Here is a 13,179-nt window from a genome sequence, read left to right as displayed (position 1 = left end):
AGAAAGACATTTGGGTTGAAATCACCCAGAATGTGAATGCAATGGGGTCTGGCCAGAAGAGGATCTTGGAGCAGGTGAACTTTAGATGGAAGAATCTGACGGCCAGAGCCACTAAGGACCTTGCTGAAACAAAAAACACCCAAACGGGCAACAAAACCTTTAAGAAAGGTGAATACACAGATGTGGTTCTGGACATTATTGGAGGTGAGAAGCACTAATACTCCTGGCAGAGGAACAAATCAAGCTGGCAAAACTTCACATCTGCCTCCTAAAAGTAAGGCTAGATTTTTAAGGTTGCTTTTAGGTCCTACTCGTCTGGTCTGTCCTACTCGTCTGGTCTGTCCTACTCGGATGAAGAACCCTGAACAATGCTGTCATAGTTTTTGTTCCCTCAATTTGAATCGACTTTTATCTGAGTCAGATGGAGCAAAATCCCGCGTCTGAGTCAAACTGCGCCTCCTCATGTCTAAAGTTTAAAATCCACACAGACAGAATATGATTCCCAAAAACCTAAACTGATATACGTTCTCAATATTAACTCCATCGATGGATATTGTGGCTTCACCTTTTAGCAACAAAACAATCAATATACTCACTTCTCCAGTTAAAACATTCGTGGACAAAGTTTAGAAGTGGCACTTCAAAAATAGTTGAATTCTGGTTGTAAAAGTTCCTGGACTGGTGTCTCCTGAGGTTAACTGATGAGAGAAGAGCCAACTGGTTCTGTAAACTCTGTTGGGTGATTCTTCAAAGCTCAGTGTGACATCACATATCGCCTTTACCAACTTCAAGGCTCGGTGTGGTCACACGGGATAAAAGGAGTTAAGCCCCGCCCCCTTGGGCCTGCTGCCATGACCACCATCAAGCGCAGAATCTAATTTGTAGACCTGTGACTGTTTAAGCAAAACTTTAACACCTATTTTGTCTTCAATATTTATCAAATAAATAACAATCCAATGATGGATGAACAAAAGTAAACCTCTCCAGTCTGAAGTCTCACTGTCACTTGGAATTGTATTTTTGCCATCAACCAGCTCAACCATCACTTCCAGTTTTAAAAATTCTGCTATTTTGCTCACAATAAATGACTTTACATCTGATTTAATCTCAAACTGCTCAGGCCTGAAAGTCAACAGGTGCTAAATCAGCACCGTATAGTACAGAAGATCAGTTTGTGAACTGGCTTATCTGAGTTCCATTTCATTTCCAACTGTGGAAAAAAATCTAACAACATTTAAAACATCAACATTTACAAACCGTCAGCATAGTGAAGGCAGAAGTAAAGCGGGGCAGGAAATTCCAGGCAGTGTGAAAAAAATAAGTGTTTTTCCCAATAAGCAGTGAAAATATTACTTTAATATACCTATTATTATTGGCTACAGCAAAGTCACCTTGATTCAGACATATTTCTCTTCTTAAAAAAAGAGAGAGAGATTCACACCAGCATTTAAAAAAACATTTTCCCCCGTTACAGAAATGTGGAGATGTGTTGACATATTTTACTGGAATCAACTAGTGTCCAGTCCAGCATGAGAGGCCCCAGTTTGGTTTTGTCTGGGAGCTGATTGGACGATGCACAATGAATTGAAAGGAGTGATTCCAGCCGATCACTCTGACCTCCATGTAGAAGTCCAGGCCCAGTGTGGCTGAGCTGAACTTTGCTTGATCCTCCTTCAAACACTAAATATCATGGGAGATAAACCACAGAGATGTAATCTGAGTACCTTAGTGACACTTTTAAAGGTTTCAACTGAGCTAACATTTTTAATATTTGCACAAGCAGATTTGTGGTCCATCTGAGGTTGTCATATTCAAACTCATGTATCTTGTAAGTGATGAGAGATTTAGCCTTTTGACTTCAGATTCAGAATCCTGATGAATTTTGCATTATGTATGTATGTCTTCAGATTCATAAAGCAAAGTAGATGTTTCACCTAAAAGGGCAGTGTAATGTAACTCAGGTCTTGAAGCCTGTCCTCCAAGTGTTTATTGTGGATGAAAGTGGGAATTTCCACAATAAAATATAGAGATTAACAATAGTGCAGAGTTTCTTGAATTCAAAACAGGTAATAACGTTTTTCTCTTCAACATTAACTTCATGTGTTGTTTAGTACAGAATATAGTTCTCCGGTTCTTTTCAAAATGTAATACTGTAAGAGTAACCATAAACTGTTCCTGGCATATACATATACACGAGACGCCTCACCAACTGGCAGGAACATACGTCAGTGCATCAGCCATCTTGGGAGGGGCATTTGTCAGGACTTCAGCAACGATACGGCATCACTGTTCTGCTTTTGGTTGTACAAACAGACAAAATAAGGACAATGGACTGCGTGGGATTACCTTCCACAGGTAGGAAAAACATATTTATTGTTGTTGTCGTTTTGTTTAGCTCATATAACATTAACTTGGGACATAGATGAGCTGGAGCCGTGGGAAATGCTCTCTATTCCCTGGCTTAAGCTCGCCATCAAACAACAACAACAACAATATCAACGTCTATTGGGTTCATCTAACGGAGGCTATTTTAGTTGCAGTGTGTAGAATATTACATTTCAAAAGAAATGAGTTGCTCAGAACCAGTCAGTGTACTGTTCCCCGCCTGTTCCAGCAGGAGAACCTCAGCCTGATCCCAGTAGGAAGTACTGTCTGGCTGTGCTCAAACAGCTGAGCAACATGTCACACCTCACTCCTTTTAGACATACTGACATGTACACAAACATTATTATTATATAAATTGATTAGGATAGCAGATTGCACTTTGCACAAGCAGTGAATGAATGTGACAACACAGGACTCTGAACATGTAAATCTTTTTCCCCACTAGGACCTCTCCTATGCACTGCCCACATGTCCTGATGCTTTGACAGCCAGACTCAGTGAAGCCATGGCCGAGGTGGAGAGTCTGAGAAGAGAGAAGAGGAATGAAAAGATGGAGAACGGAGGGCAAAGAGCACAGTGTGTGGTCTTCTGGAGGAACTGAGAGTGAAACATCTAATAAATGAAGAGCTGAAAGAGAATATGTCATATAATATGTAATAATAGATAAATGTGTAACAATAAATAAATATGTACTAGGTAAATATCTAACAATTATTTTCTATGTAATATTAAAGGTAAATATGTACAAATAAATGAAAGTATAATTGGTAAATATGTTATTGTGTGTAAATATGTAAAAAAAAATCTAAATTTGTTACACAAAAATGTATAACTTGTGCCCTGATGTACATGTTCACTGTACATAAATGTCACATTGTGTGTAAATAAAGGCTTTTGCATATATTTGTCATGGCTCCATCATGTTTATTGTTAATAAATAAATAATTTAACAAATTAAAAATGAAAGCAATGATTCTTCACAGTCATCTAAATGTCTATCTGCGTGGTTTTCTTCAGAAAACACATCGCGGTCACAGAGACTTGTTTAGGCTGACGGGTCAGACTTGCCCCTCACAAGATGGCGGCCGCTCTGACGTGTCGGAGCGGCGGGCGGAGACAGGCTGCGCGGTGTATCGTGTTTATGTCTATGGTTCCTGGGTGATCGCGTGACGTCAGACCGGAAACAGGAACGAGAGGAGCTGAGCAAGCGCGAGTGGAGTTACAGGAGCATGCAGAGCCACGGAGAATACGTCGATATTTTAGCTCGAGCCGCCCTCCACTACTGTTTGGAGCTTGTTGGACTCTCTCGGCTGTGTTGTCGTGTCTCACAGAGGAAACATTTCATCTCGTGCAGCAACAATGAGTTCAGTTCAGGCTTTGGGAGAGTTTGAACAAACTATCGTCCAGCACGAGGAGGAGGTTGATCGTCAGCACAGACTGCTTGAAACCATCTGGAACCCTCAAATCAAGCTCCACAGAACCGGTCTGGAAAAGTGTGAATGAACACATGAATGTGACTGGAGCAGGATCTCCATTGTTCTGACTGGGTTTGGTTTATCCACCGCACACAGAAGCAGGATTTGTGTCTCTGGAGGGAAACTTGGATTGAACTCAGACTTTGACTCTTTTCCATGTTTCCAGGTTTTAATCAATACACAGTTGTAGTTGAAGTCAGAAACAGGAGAAGAGCGTCTAGAATCACCTGGAACTACCTGACAATACATTGAAACAAGGTTAAAATAATAATATGAGCAGCCATTGACAAAACATAGAGGGTATTTTTCTTAATCATTTCTGATTTCAGTGGATTTGCATTGTTTGCAACTTCCTGTGTTTGGTCACTTCCTGTCCTCTCCAGTCCAATCACAGCAGAGAATAGTCCCTCCTCTCTCCAAAGGCAGGCTCAAGCCTCCAGCCTCAGGATGCAGACACTTCCTGGCTCCAGGTTTCCATATTAAAAGACGATTGTCTCTGAGTATCAGTGAAACCAACATGGAGGAACATGGAGGCAAAAGCACCTGGAAGAATGTAAACCTCTTGTCTCTGGAACAGTGAGGCTCCAAATGGCAACATGGAAGAATTATCAAGTTAAAATACTTCAGCAACTAGAGTTTTAGAAATATGAACATCTAAGATGTTTAAAAAGATTGTTGCACTTCCTTTTTTAATTTATTTTTTCAAATAAGCATATGAGTATGGTACATGCAGTATTCTTATCTTACAAATACATTTCCAATATCTGTTTAGAAGGACATAAAAACCAAAAGAACCAAACAACTAAATGACATCATCAACAAATGTGGGACCCTCCCTTCTCTTCCTCCTCTGTTCCTCCTATTAATCTAGTCTTTTGTCATTAAGTAAATGAAAAGATAAATAAATAGATTGTAGATCAATGAAACTTCTCTTTTCCATTCCTACTTTAAACAGCCGTCCCTCCATACAAACAGCCGTACTGAAGGTCTGTTAAAAAACCTTCCATCCAATCAAGAGAAGGAAAAAGAAAGAGAAAGATGGATGCCCTCCGTCTCCTTCCTAGAATGTCTGTCTACCTTTCTGCCTCTTTATTCTTCTCCCCCTTTCACCATGTGTCCAGACACCCGCTTCTTAAATGTCTAAATAATGTAATGAAATGATCCTAAAACAAATCTGCTTAATGCAAACACAACAAGTAAATACCTTAGTTAGAGATGTTAATTCAAATCAAAACAAACAAAGCAGTAGATCTCAATGAGAGTGCTTTGTAAATAATGAAGTAAGTCCCTTGTGGGGTGATTCTGTTTGAATCCTCCTTTGTATATAGGGAGACCACAGGTCTTCACATTCCTTCACTTTGTTTTGGAACCTTGCTCTTACTTGTTCCATATTCAGCACATCTTTGATTGGGTCCCACCATTGCTTTATGCAGGGGGGGTTTGGTTCCATCCAGCACACTCTAATCTTTTACTTTTCTACAATAAGTAACATTCTAATCATTTTTGGGTTTAAAACCCAATAAAAATCATTTCAGGTCTAAATCAATGTTTTCATCCAAGATTCTTTTGATCTCTTTCTGTATATTTTTCCAATATTCTCTGAGTTTGGGACGGTCCCAGAATATATGTCTCTAGTCTCCTACTGGACCACAACCCCTCCAGCATTTATCACATGTTTTACTATATTAGGACATATTTAGTGGGAGCAGAAAATCTTGTGTTTTTAATTTCATTCACCTTCTTTCCATATAATGCTCCTAAACATTTGATGTCCTTCTTTAAATGATTCCCCCCAATTCTTCTTTCACTTTCCCATTTCTATTTAATGTTCATGTTGTTGTCTTGTTCAGCTGCTTTCTAAAGCTTTGAAAAGACTTTCTTCTTCTTCTCCAGCTTGGTCATTAGTACTTTCTCTACTTCATTTGGTTCTTTACCTAAGAATTCCCATCCTTTGTGTTTTAGAAGACGGCTTCTAATTTGTAAGAATTTATAAAAGTCTTGTGTTGGCAGATCAAATTCAGTTTTAAGCTGCTCAAATGGTTTCATATTTTCCCTTTTTGAAAAGCCGTCCAATATAGAGCAGCCATTTGGATTCCCTCCTATGAAATCCCCCGTTTATGGTTGAAGGAAGAAAATCTAAATTCTTTCCTATTTTAGTCGCCCTGCAGATTGAACCAGACATTTTCATTCTCTTTTTTATTACTGCTCATATTTTCATTGTTCCTTTAACCCATTTGTTTTTCATCTTTAATTCATTGCCATAATTGCCTCAGGTGATTTTATTGTAATCAAATTACTCGTCTGAGTCATTTTAAAGCAGGAACTGTAGAAGTAATGTAACTTTTATTTTGTACTTTTTTGTCCCTCCAGAGCTCCAACTGCACCGTGACTGTAGGGAGGAGCAGCTCTTTAAACCGGAAACAAACTCCAGTCTAGAGCAGGAAGAACCAGAACCTTCACAGATCAAAGAGGAACCAGAACAACCAGAACCTCCACAGAGCAAAAGGAACCAGATGAACCAGAACCTCCACAAATCAAAGAGGAACCAGAAGGACCAGAACCTCCACAGAGCAAAAAGGAACGAGAAGAACCAGAACCGCCACAAATCAAAGAGGAACCAGAAGAACCAGACCCTCCACAGATCAAAGAAGAACCAGAACCTTCACAGATCAAAAAGGAACCTGAAGAACCAGAACCTCTACAGATCAACAGGGAACCAGAACCTCCACGGATCAAAGAGGAACCAGAAAGTCCACAGATGAAAAAAGAACCTGAAGAACCAGAACTTCCACAAATCAAAGAGGAACTAGAAGAACCAGAACCTCCACACATTAAAGAGGAACCAGAAGAACCAGAACCTCCACAGATCAAAGAGGAACCAGTAGAACCAGATCCTCCACAGATCAAAAAGAAACCAGAACCTCCACGGATCAAAGGGGAGCCAGAAGAACCAGAACCTCCACAGATTGAGGAGCACCAGGAACTCGGTACCAGCCAGGAGGGAGAGCGGCTTCTACTGAAGTTTGAAGGTGATTCCTTTAGGGTTCCTTCAATTGAGGAACAAAGTTCCCTGAGTGAACCAGAAGAAGTACCAGACACTGAGCAGTTCCTCTCTCATGACTCTGAAGTCCACGATGTGAAAAAACTTGTTGACTCAGAATCAAGTAGAAATGTAGAGATGAAAAGAAGAAGCATGTTTCAGAGTGATTGTGTGGACAAGTTCCCTGTGTCAGAGAAGCAGGCTGAATGTGAAAAGCTTCTTTGTGAGGAAACATGTGGAAATATGGTCCAGAAAAAACCTCAATTACGTCAGAATTTAACAACTTTCAATGATAAGAAGAAAAGTGGTGAAATCTTTGTTAAAAGTTCCACCGGACAGGATGGTTTGTTGGTGCAGAAGAGAACTCTCACAGGTGAGAAGCCGTATTCTTGTAAAACATGTGGGAAAAGTTTCACTCGACAGAGTGATTTGAAGATACACAAGAGAACTCACACAGGTGAGAAGCCGTATTCTTGTGAAACGTGGGGAAAGTTTCAGTGGATCAAATGATTTGATGAGACACAAGAGAACTCACACAGGTGAGAAGCCTTTTTCTTGTGAAACATGTGGGTGGAGTTTCTGTGATCGTAGTAATTTGCGGCGACACATGAAAAACCATAAAGAGATGAAATCATGAAAGACTCTATGTGAGATGTGTGTCAGTTTTCTCATGGTGCCACTTTTACTTATAATTTTCTTGAAAAAGTATCTAGTGCATTTTTCCCCTTCCTCCAGTTTCCTTTCCCTACTTCTTAAAATGATGCCTTTACTTTTGATTGCTGCTAAAACCGACATTTCCTTTTTGATTTGTTTAATTTCGTCATTAAAATCCAACCCATATTGTGTTAGTTTAAAATATCTTTGTAGTCTTTTTTGCAGTCCCATCATGCGTCTTTTTGCTTTAGCTTTTTGATTCTTGCCAACTTGTTTAAAAAAAGTCTGAGTCTTTCCCTTCACCATTTCCCACCACTGTGCCTGTGAATCGTACATGTCTTGAAGGGTCTGCCACTCCCTGTACTGCTCCCTGTACTGGCTGACAACATTGTTGTCCTCCAGCAGGGAGCAGTTGAGCTTCCACAGACCTCTTCCTACAGTCACACCAGAGGACAGTGAAAGGGTGCAGGACAGAATGAGGTGATCGGAGAAGAAAACAGGGGTTAATGTAGCATCGGTTGGGGGGCAGTCTCTTGTAAAAAGGTAGTCTATGCGAGAGGCTCTGGTGCCGTCACTACTGAACCAAGTGAAGCCCTCCTCTCTGGGATGCATGGTTTTAAAACAGTCTTGGAGTTTAAAATCCCTGCATAGATTCTGCAATAAAACCGATGTCTTGTCGACTTTAAAATCTTCCCCTGCTCCTCTCCTATCTTTTCTAGTTAAAATACAATTAAAATCACCTCCTAAAATAAGTGGCACTCGTCCTAGCATGTGGGACTGCAAGTCCTCTAAAAGGTCATACCGATCATTTTTCTCATTAAAACCATAAATATTCAAGAGCTTAAAATCCTGGTCCATAAAAGTCAAATGTATTAAAAGTGCCCTACCGTCTCTCACCACAGTGCTGCCCTTCACCAAGATCCGGGGGTTATTTATTAAAATGGCCACTCCATCATTTCTATTACTGTTGGAGCCACTCCATACTGACGGGAGTGGCCACATTTCCTCCCACTGTTGGTAAGAGTTTAAAAACGGTATAGCACACTCTTGTAATAAAAACACATCTGACTTAAATGAACTTAAAAAGGATAAAACACTCTGGGCTCTAATTCTCGACTTCACACTTCTCACATTGATGGTAGAGAAGGTGAGGGTCATGAGTATGGTTAAAAACAACAGGTAGGACATTTTAAAAAGACTACAAAGTTTGAACTATAAAATCAGTTAAAAACAGTGACTAAGTTATCACTTGTGAACTGAGCTCTTCCTTCACTTCCATAGGTGAGGTGTGAAGGCTTTGAGCTCTGTTCCCCGTTCGGGCTCTGGGAGTTGGTCTCTCCTGCAACCTCCTATTCATTTTTGAGCCTTTTGGGGTTGATTGCAGAGCCCCTCCCCTTCTGCCTCAACTGATCCTTCTCCTCCAACCACAGTGGTTGGTGGGGGATCAGGGTTCACAATACCCGCCTCTTCAATTATCTCTTTCACCTGTTCCTCGTGTCCGTCACTTCTTTCCTTTTCCGTCTGTTTTGCTGCCTTCAACTTGTTGGCAAAGGATTTAGGGCAATCTCTGAAGAGGTGGTTTGTCTCTCCACAGAGGTTGCACCTTCTGCCATTGGTACACTCCTCAAAGGTGTGACCAATTTCTCGGCACTTCCTGCAAACGACCAGCTCACAGGCTTCAGCCAGGTGGCCGTGCTGACCACACTGACGGCAGAGCTTGGGCTGGCCCTGGTAGTGAATATAGCCCCTGTTGTCACCCAGGACTACCATGGGTGGGAGATGTTTCAGGCCCTGGAAGCCCTGGGGGTCCTGCCATTGTTGAATGGGGACCCTCCAAGCGCAATTCCAGATGCCGTCCTCATCCCTCACCTTGGTAGCCTGGCCTTTAACAGTGCAGTATCTACCCAGCCATGCACAGATGTCTTCTGCATTCACCGTTTCATTGAACATTCTGACAATAACGGTTTTAAGCGCATTGTCAGAAAGCTTCTCCACATTGAACACAGCAAACTGGGGTTTTACATTTTCAAAGCGTAACCAGAACTGTCGCAGGAGTGCTGCAGAGCAAAAACTTACATCAAATCCCTTGTTGAAGGGCAGGGTCAGGACACAATTCAGGTCTGTCGGGGAAAAGTTGAGCACACCTTGAACGAGCTTCCTGGAAAAATCAAGGCGTGACATATATACCAATTTCCCTTCTTTTTCTAAAAAGGTAAAACGCACGCTGTGGTGCCTCCTAATGCCGGCATGACTGGCCGACATGTTGGAGGCACCACCAGCTTAAAAAGGTAAAAAACAAAACAATTAAGAACACAATAAATAGTTAAAAATATAAATAAACTTTAAAAGTTAGCAATAAAAGGTCGAGCAGACAGAGAGAAAGCTATTAGAACAGCTCCCCTCAGTCTGCACAACAACACTTTTTTTCAGGACAAAATACTCGACTACAAACAAAATGCAAAAGAGAAATAATATTCCTGAAAAAAATAAATGTCCTCCTAAACAAGTAGGAAATCACTACCACGACAGGCAAACGATTTCACCACCCAAAGGAGGGGACCACTGTCTTAGCCAAAAGGCCGAGAAGCGATACCACAATGGGTCTGAGCTAAAGGGAGCACTGGATGCACAGTCACCACAAGTCCCAGTCGGACATTGAGCCGCGCCTATTTAAGGCCTTTTACAAAACACAAAGTGTGCAAGAGTCATTTTGGCAACTTTTTTAGTTGGCTTGAATATTTGTCGACTTGTAGAATATTTGGCGGCTACCCAAACTGTCTCTCTCCTTACCACACCCCGAGGTGAGTGCACCTTTCAAGCCTCGTATCCGCCCCCAAGCGCGCTCACACACGCCTCCATCTACTCCAACGCAACAATACTTGTTAATGCCACACGGGGCAGCAAACACACACGCATTCACTCTGTGCTCCCCAAACCCTGATTCCTATCCCTTTTGAACAACCCATTTTCAAGATTTGATCCAATCCCATAACCAAAATCCAATCAGATTACCTTTGAACAACTGGCCCCAAGGTATTTCTGAACTATGTACAGTAACGTGGCCTCATATTTTATAGCACCATCTTCCTCTCTTTCATCCTCACAAACCTTTCAGCCACCTCCTTCTTATCAAGCACAACGTCTCTCTATGGAGAGCAAAGTGAGCTTTGAGAGTCTGGCCTCCTTCATGCCCAGAGAGAGTTTTAAATTCATTTCAGGCTGAAACTGAGTTCTGCATTTGCACTAGTGACTGACTGGTATGTTCTTTCCATATGGCTGCAGATGATGAAGGGCAGAACAGCTTCTGTGGTGTTGAGCTTGATTTCTAGTTCACTACACATGGCAGAGAAATAAAGAAATTCCTCGCAGACCTGCTCAGCTGTATTATGGCTCTTATATTGGTAGAATCATTACAGGCTGCCTGTCAGTTTTAGACGAGATTTTAAACTGCTACTGCTTGTTTTTAAAGCCTTGAATGGTCTGACTCCTCCATATATCAGAGACCTGTTGTGATAACAATAATTACCAGAAGTATGTATTTCCAGAAGAAAATGCAAGTGTGAATGCTGAAGATTGAATAAAGGTGATTTCCTTTGATCTCAGCGTCTCCATGGTTCCAGTGCTGATCTCTTATCAGATCAAAGGAGATCAGTTCCCTTTACCATGGAGATGCTCACAACAAAGATCTCCTCCGGCTTTGATCTCCGTTGATCTCCATCCGGTGCATCTCCCATCTACTTTGTAATGAAAGGCTTGTTATTGTTCTTTTTCACAACCTTGGTGATGACGTCATCATTAGATTCTTTTTTTTAAGAATTGACAGAACTATTTGAAAATATCACATCCAAACTGTAAAAACATTGTTGGATATGTTTGTTTCTTTAAGAAACTCAGACCAACTTGTTACTACAGAAGAGTTTTAGGGCCACTCATGACAAAATAAAATAAGAGTTTGTTTCTTTTCATGCAATTTGATTTAAACTCAAAAAACAATGTTGAGATATTTTTTCATCATACAATATGATAACAAAGTTGAAATACTGCATCATTCTGCAGAACTTCCTGTCCATCCACCAGGTGGCGCTATCACTGTGACTGTATAGTGGTCTATGGAATTGATCAGGGCAGGACTCTGATCACACATGTAAAGAACTGTATGATAAGTGTAGTATTGAGTAACAGTCACCTTGATCCAGTGATATAACAAAGTAACACCAGGACAACAAAAGCTGCCGTCACAGTGAGGAATTAATATTCCAACAAACAAACAGGCTCACACGGGGGGCGGAGCCTCAAAAGAACTCAATGAAAATCTAAAGTCAAGGAAGAGCAAAATCGAACTTCACCTGGAAAATGTTTTTTTTTTTTTAATTAAAGTGAACATCAGGGTGAGAATGGGATATTCTTTATAAAATTAAAGTGACTATCAAAGAGAAAATAGGAGTTTTTTTTTTTTTAAATTAAAGTGACTATGAAAGTGAGAATAGGAGTACTTTTTCAAATTAAAGTGATGTCCAAATGATGGAAAAATCCTCATCCTCCACTATGTGCAATTAAAAAGCAAATAAAGCTCCAGATGGATCAGAACTCCTGGAGTGAAACATAAAGTACTTCAGGAAAGGAGGAGAACGCCGCCACTAGAAGTAGAGATATTTTCAGGATTGTTACGTTACGTTATGGAACGAACACTGAAGTTAACCCAGAAGTGGAGTATGGACATGATTGTGTGTTCATCTGTGGTCTGGTGGCGAGTGTGTGTGTTGCCTTCAGGGGCAATGGGAAATAAAACCACTGCATGTAAGAAACACTAAACAATAAAAACACTTCTGGTTAAGATCACAGCAACTTAAAAAACAATAAATAAAGCCAAATATGTAGCAAAATCATTGAAATGTGAATAAAAAGCTGTCAACAATGAAGCTGTCACATGAAGACAAAGTCTTGACTAGTTTTCTGCTGCTGGTTGATCCATGATGCAGAAGATTTGGATGAATGACTGATGGTTTCTTTGTATGTTTCACATCTTGTTTTGCTCTTGTATAGAAAACATTTCAAATCACATTCAACACAAATATTGAAAGAAAGAAAGTAGATGTTTTCACCAACGTGTGCCGGTTAGCTCAGTAGGTCAGAGTGTGGTGCTAATAACACCAAGGTCATGGGTTCAATCCCCTTACTGGCCAAATGACGATTCATAAACCATGGTCTTTACTTTCTGAAGCCACTAGATGGTGCTCTCTCTTCAATAAACATCTAAAACACACCTGTCACACAGGAGACTGGGGTTCACTTTCCTGATGGAGTTAAGGGATTGTTGTGGTGGATTGCTCACACTGCATGAGCAAGGCACCACAATTATAAATGGCTGTATTGTAATTATTACTTGCATTGACTTGGAATCAAACCCAGGCCTCCAGCGTGGCAGGGGACAACTCTACCACTGAAGCACCAATGCTGACACATCAGATCAGACCCGTCTCCATTTTAAATGTCAAAGAGAACTTGTCCTCATGGCAGTAAGCCATGTATTAAAATGAATCCTGATGGAGACACACAAGCTTCAGAGGCTCTGACAGAACTCACTCACAAACCTGAAAACTGCTTCAGGTCAAATGGACCATAAAG

This window comes from Lipophrys pholis (assembly GCF_963383615.2).
Source record: "Lipophrys pholis genome assembly, chromosome: 18".
NCBI classification, from domain to species: Eukaryota; Metazoa; Chordata; class Actinopteri; order Blenniiformes; family Blenniidae; genus Lipophrys; species Lipophrys pholis.
The sequence above is the reverse complement of the archived record's forward strand: the minus strand, read 5'-3'. Positions refer to the sequence as shown.